Genomic DNA, 6000 nt, shown 5'->3' with positions numbered 1-6000 from the left:
TTTCTCTTCCTGTCAAAGGTTTGATTTCTCATCCTATCAGCTTATGATCTTTATGTTCACATCATGTCATCCTGGCTACATGCTGCTTGTGGATGTCAAAGGTTTGATTTCTTGTTCCGTCATCTTATGAGGTTTACTATCCTGATTGTGAATGTCACACGTTTGATTTCTCGGCCTATCATCTTATGAGGTTTACTTTCAAGTACGTCATGTCAGAGGTTTGCTTTTTCATCCTGTCAGAGGTGTCTACATCCTAATTATTGTTTCATGTCAGAGGTTCGCTTTTTCATCATGTCTGGTTATCCTACCTATGGACGTAAGAGGTTTGATTTCTCGTCTTGTCATCTTATGAGGTTTACTTTCATATCATGTCATCTTGGAGGTTTGATCCAAGTTATAGTTGTCTCATTATCTTGACTCATAATATTGGAGGTTTGATCTTATGTCATAGATTTTTCCCATGGCAAAGATATGATTCTAGCTTTCCATGATATCCTTACTAACTAGAATGAGTGTCATTTTCTATTTTAGTGACAGGTCAATCTTCCAAGTGAACTTCTCCAAGTAACCAGATTTCCTTACCAAATCTAGTTCATTTGCCATTGATTGGATGATCTTCCACAAGTTGACATTGCCATGCATATCCTTGCGGATTGACTATATTCCTAAGCAACCATATAATAGATACCTTTATGTCTATTTCTTTATGTACATCTTTTCGTGTACATCTCATATTTCTATAACAAAATTATGGTTTTCCATTTGTTATGGAGACTTCTTCCATATTACAGGGTTTATGGATCAGGATTGTATTTGGATATTGGTGAGCTTCAATATAGAGAAGAGACTACAAAAATATTATTTGGCATCGTCACCCCACAAAGATAGACTCGCACCCAACCTACATGAATGGATCAAGACAACATGAAAATGGATGACCTTCAAAGCCTTCGTTTGGCTATTGTACACATAAGAGTGATGAAGTATATATGGGAGTGATGTAGCTCCTTCATGGCTATTGTATATATGGGAGTGATGTAGCTCCTTCATGGATATTGTATATATGGGAGTGATGTAGCTCCTTCGCAGCCTTCATACTATTGTATATATGGGAGTGATGTAGCTCCTTTGAATAATACTTTGTAACTATAAAATAATTTAATATAGCGGTAGGTGTATATAGAGCTGTGGGTTTTTCCCTTGAGCCCCCAAGGGTTTTTTCATCCACAGTTAGAGACCCTTCTTTGAGCGGGGGTGTTGGCTATATATAGAATGTCTCTATATATATAGCCCTAGGATCTCCTCTATATATACTCATCTATTGTGTGTATTCCACACACTTTTGGGGATCTTCATCGTGTGCATCTCTCGTCTCCTTCGTCACTTCCAACATTTTTTACTAATAAACCTTGTACATTTTCAACTCTTCACCTTATGTGAGCATTTACTCATTTTTGGGTATCTTCTTTTTACAAATTGGATTTATCTCCTCCCTACACATGTATTGATGCTATTGGCCCATAGGAACCTTAATTGGACCATAATCCAAAAATTTCTGAAAATCTAGACCCTTAGATTAAGGTTCTTTATACCTATTTCCAATTAACTCTAATTGCACATTAGAAAATTCTTTTTGAATTTTTATTTCAGGGAAACTTATTTTAATAAGATGAGTTATTTTTCTATCCAAAAATATTCATAATCTGAATATTCTCTCTCTAGAATAATTTTCTCTCTCTAGGCTAAAACAGTTAGAAACAAGGTCTTTATATTTCTGAAGAGGGATTGATTACAGGGGAAGATACTAGACATCAAAAAGGGGTTGGGGGAGGAATCTTACATTCTACCCCACTTAAAAAATGCGAGATGTCCTCATCTCGCAAGGTAGAGGACAGCTCTTTTTCTTAAGATCCAATTTTATTCTGGGGTTCCTTATATTCTGGTCGACCCAACAGAACACTGGGATAAATATCCCTTATATAGAACTCATCATTAAATAACAATTCATTCAGATCATATCATTCATATCTTTAACATGATAATGGTCCATTAGACGGAAAAGTTTCCTTTGGAACATTCCTCCACGAAAATTTCAGTCAAGCAAGTTCTCAATTTGACATCCCTTAACTTGATCTACCGGTCAAGTATTAACAGTAGCAATCTGACAGCACAACCCACTAATCTCATAGTGATTTGCTGAATTCGTTATCATCATTCTAGTTATGAATATCATCACAGGGACTCGTCCCATTCCCCCTCATTGTGGTTTCATTATATTTCAACTAATTTTTAAAAATCAACATTTTTCAATCAGCATTTCCAATCAGAATCCAAATCAATTCATCAATTCTCAAACAGAATTAAAAATCATATCAATCACATTCGAAATCTGGATAGCATTAACGCTTATAATTTCAAGTCTTAGATTTACTCGTATATACTGTCAGTAAAGAGCTGCAGTATACTCTCGATATATACGGGTAGTCACGGCCCTTGGAATTATAAGGTAAATACTATCATGTCTAGGCCTCAAGCAAGTCAGGGATTCTATATAATTGCGGTACTTCCATCTGAAGAACCAATTACCAAATTATGAATTTCAGTTTGAATATCAAATTGTATGAATTATATCACACAATTATAACCTTTTTGTGTTTCTTGATAAATTTTTGACATATTTGTCTTCTCAGTTGATCTTTATTAACCAAATGCTCTGATACCAACTGTGAGATCCCCCTGTTCCCACCGAGCAACAGATTCGGGATACTAGCAGCGGAAGTAGCACTTCTCGCACGGGGCAGGGGTCCCACATTCGTCGGGGCCTCACCCACGGATATCCGGATAAGAGACTAATCCGTCGGTTGTTCCAAAACCAAACCCGGAAAAACTTCCTTTACCGGAAAGCACGGGCGATTCCACCATGTGAGATCCCCCTGTTCCCACCGAGCAACGGATTCGGGGTACTGGCAGCGGAAGTAGCGCTTCTCGCGTGGGACAGGGGTCCCACACTCGGGGCCTAGCCCACGGATATCCGGATAAGAGACTAATTCGTCGGTTGTTCCAAAACCGAACCCGGAAAAACTTCCTTTACCGGAAAGCACGGGCGATTCCACCAGGATAACTTTTTATTCTAACATAGTCAAGATCATTTCTGATCGAGATGATCCAATTACATCTATAAGATGCTTAGTCAGTTCAAGGAAGAAACTTGCACTTGGATCATTGGGATCAACGCTTTTTTCCCCATTCAAGAGGGACAGCCGTTGATTCCTATCCATAGAACAGTTACTGTCCGGGATTTATTTTTTTCTATCGTAAAAACAAAAGTTTGAGTCTCGATTTACGGATCCATCAGTCCAGCCTAACCCCATCCAATCCCATGGGTTAGCCAACCGCCCAACCACTGTAGTGATGGGATCCAATTAAGAATTTGGTTAGGTTTTGTCCCGGGTACCAAAGAAAAGAGTTCCAAGGCCCCCTAGCCGGATGTTCATGCAAAAAAAAACTAATCACACCACTCACACACCCAATATGAAATTGCCTTTTCACAGATTCAACCAGTTTAAAACAATCCTTTAATAAAACCATATTATCACTGATCATCATCTTCCAATTTATCCAGTTGATTCTTAATTTTCCCATCATTCCTTCATCAGAGTATCTATGGCATCATTGGCAACTAGAACGCTCAGGAGCCGTTTCGATAGTTCCTAGCCCATAATACTTGGCAATATAATCACTTATCAAGATGGACTCTCGTTGAAGATCAGCAAGATCAACCAACAGATCCATATAAAGAGCCATGGACTCATCCATTGAAGACCAGCAAGGTCAATCAACCAGATCCATGCCCGATTTCAGAAAACAACTCCAACTCTGTTCCAATATCTTCCTCGACGCACGCGTGGGTATCCTAGGCGACCCAGAGCCCGAGCACCGTATGGTCAGCACCCTCTAGGATCCTTCGCAGGTGACCTAGCGCTTCACGCATAGGCCGCTTCCTTGGCCCCTCATCCACCGTACCGGAAGCTCACCATTTTAATCGCACCGAGGCTGGTCAAGACCTCGGCCGACCTTGCTACGCGAGACGTCCTTCATTGACTCCCCGTCAGCAGTTGCAACTTTACCATCACGACTTTAATCACAAGACGGTCAAAATGCTCCCCCCAGCATTCTTGACATAAAACAATCATTTACAAACAGCATTTACAAACAGTTTACAATACAATTTCTATTTTAACTTTCATTTTTCCACATTATCCCTCATCAATCTACATTACTTATTCCATAATCCATTTATATGTATACTCATCCCATCACATCATTTCTATCTCATCACTTCAGATTCCCTCACATCACATATTGTATATTCACATCCATACATCCACATCTATATGCGTACATTCACATCTACATACATCTACATCTCTATGCATACATCTACATCCACATTCACATTCACCTCCATACATCTACATCTATATGCATACATCCACCTCCACATTCACATCCACATCTATACATCTACATCTACATGCATACATCCACCTCTACATCCACATCTACATCTATACACCTACATCTACATGCATACATCCACATCTCCATTCACATCTACATCTATACATCTACATCTACATGCATCCATCCACCTCCACATCCACATCTACATCTATACATCTACATTTACATGCATACATCCATATCTCCATTCCCATCTACATCTATACCTCTACATCTACATGCATCCATCCACCTCCACATCCACATCTACATCTATACATCTACATCTACATGTATACATCCACATCTCCATTCACATATACATCTATACATCTACATCAACATGCATCCATCCACATCTCCATTCACATTTACATGTATACATCCACATCTCCATTCACATCTACATCTATATGCATCCATCCACATCTCCATTCACATCTACCTCTATACATCTACATCTACATGCATCCATCCACCTCCACATCCACATCTACATCTATACATCTACATCTACATGCATACATCCACATCTCTATTCACATCTACATCTATACATCTACATCTACATGCATCCATCCACATCTCCATTTATATCCTCATCTATACATCTACTTCTACATGCATACATCCACATCTCCATGCATACATCCACCTCCACATTCACACTCACATCCATACCTCTACATCTACATGTAAACATCTATATCTCCATGCATAATAATATTCTTTTAATTAATCTAGGATGATAGTTCCTAGAATATGGTAGGAAGTCCTCTTTTTATGCTTTGAATGAAATTATGTTATGCGTAATTTCTATAAAAATTTTGCCATAGCTCCGCTACTATGACTGATAAATCCCAATTTTTTCTAAGGGATAAGGCTTATCATTAAGGAAATAATTAGAATGGTCTCTAATTGGATCATCAACCCATAATGGTCTCTAATTGGATCATTAAGAAAAATAATTAGAATGGTCTCTAATTGGATCATCAATCCATAATGGATTGAATCATCAATATACATAAACTAAAAGCATAGAAAAAAGCCATTAATTTGGCCTCAAGCATAACTTAATCTTGGATTAAGAAAAAGCCTTATGAAAAGCTTCATTTGGATTGAAAAGGGTCATGAGTATGACCATTTCTTAAGTGAGAGAGAAAGAAAAACCATTAGAATTTTATGTAATTCTTTACTATCATTAATTAATTAACTTCAATAGCATTTCAAAAACCATATCAATTAAGCTTCTCAAGCTTGAGAGGGGTTGAGAAGAGAGAATCATTGAGAAATTATAGAAAAGATCAAAATTCACTATACTTATCTTATAATTTGCTTGATTCTTTGATCACGGTAGAGGCCCCCAACCAATCAATTGGTTTAGTATGTTGATGGAGCCACCAATGGGGATTGAAGAAAGAGAGAAGTATCAAAAACTAGTGAATTATTAAAGAATTCACAGTTCTTGGCTTAGGTGGAGTAGAGTAACAATGCATA

The sequence above is a fragment of the Cibotium barometz genome, chromosome 43 (assembly GCF_041138505.1).
Source record: "Cibotium barometz isolate CiBa-2024 chromosome 43, ASM4113850v1, whole genome shotgun sequence".
NCBI lineage: Eukaryota > Viridiplantae > Streptophyta > Polypodiopsida > Cyatheales > Cibotiaceae > Cibotium > Cibotium barometz.
The sequence above is the reverse complement of the archived record's forward strand: the minus strand, read 5'-3'. Positions refer to the sequence as shown.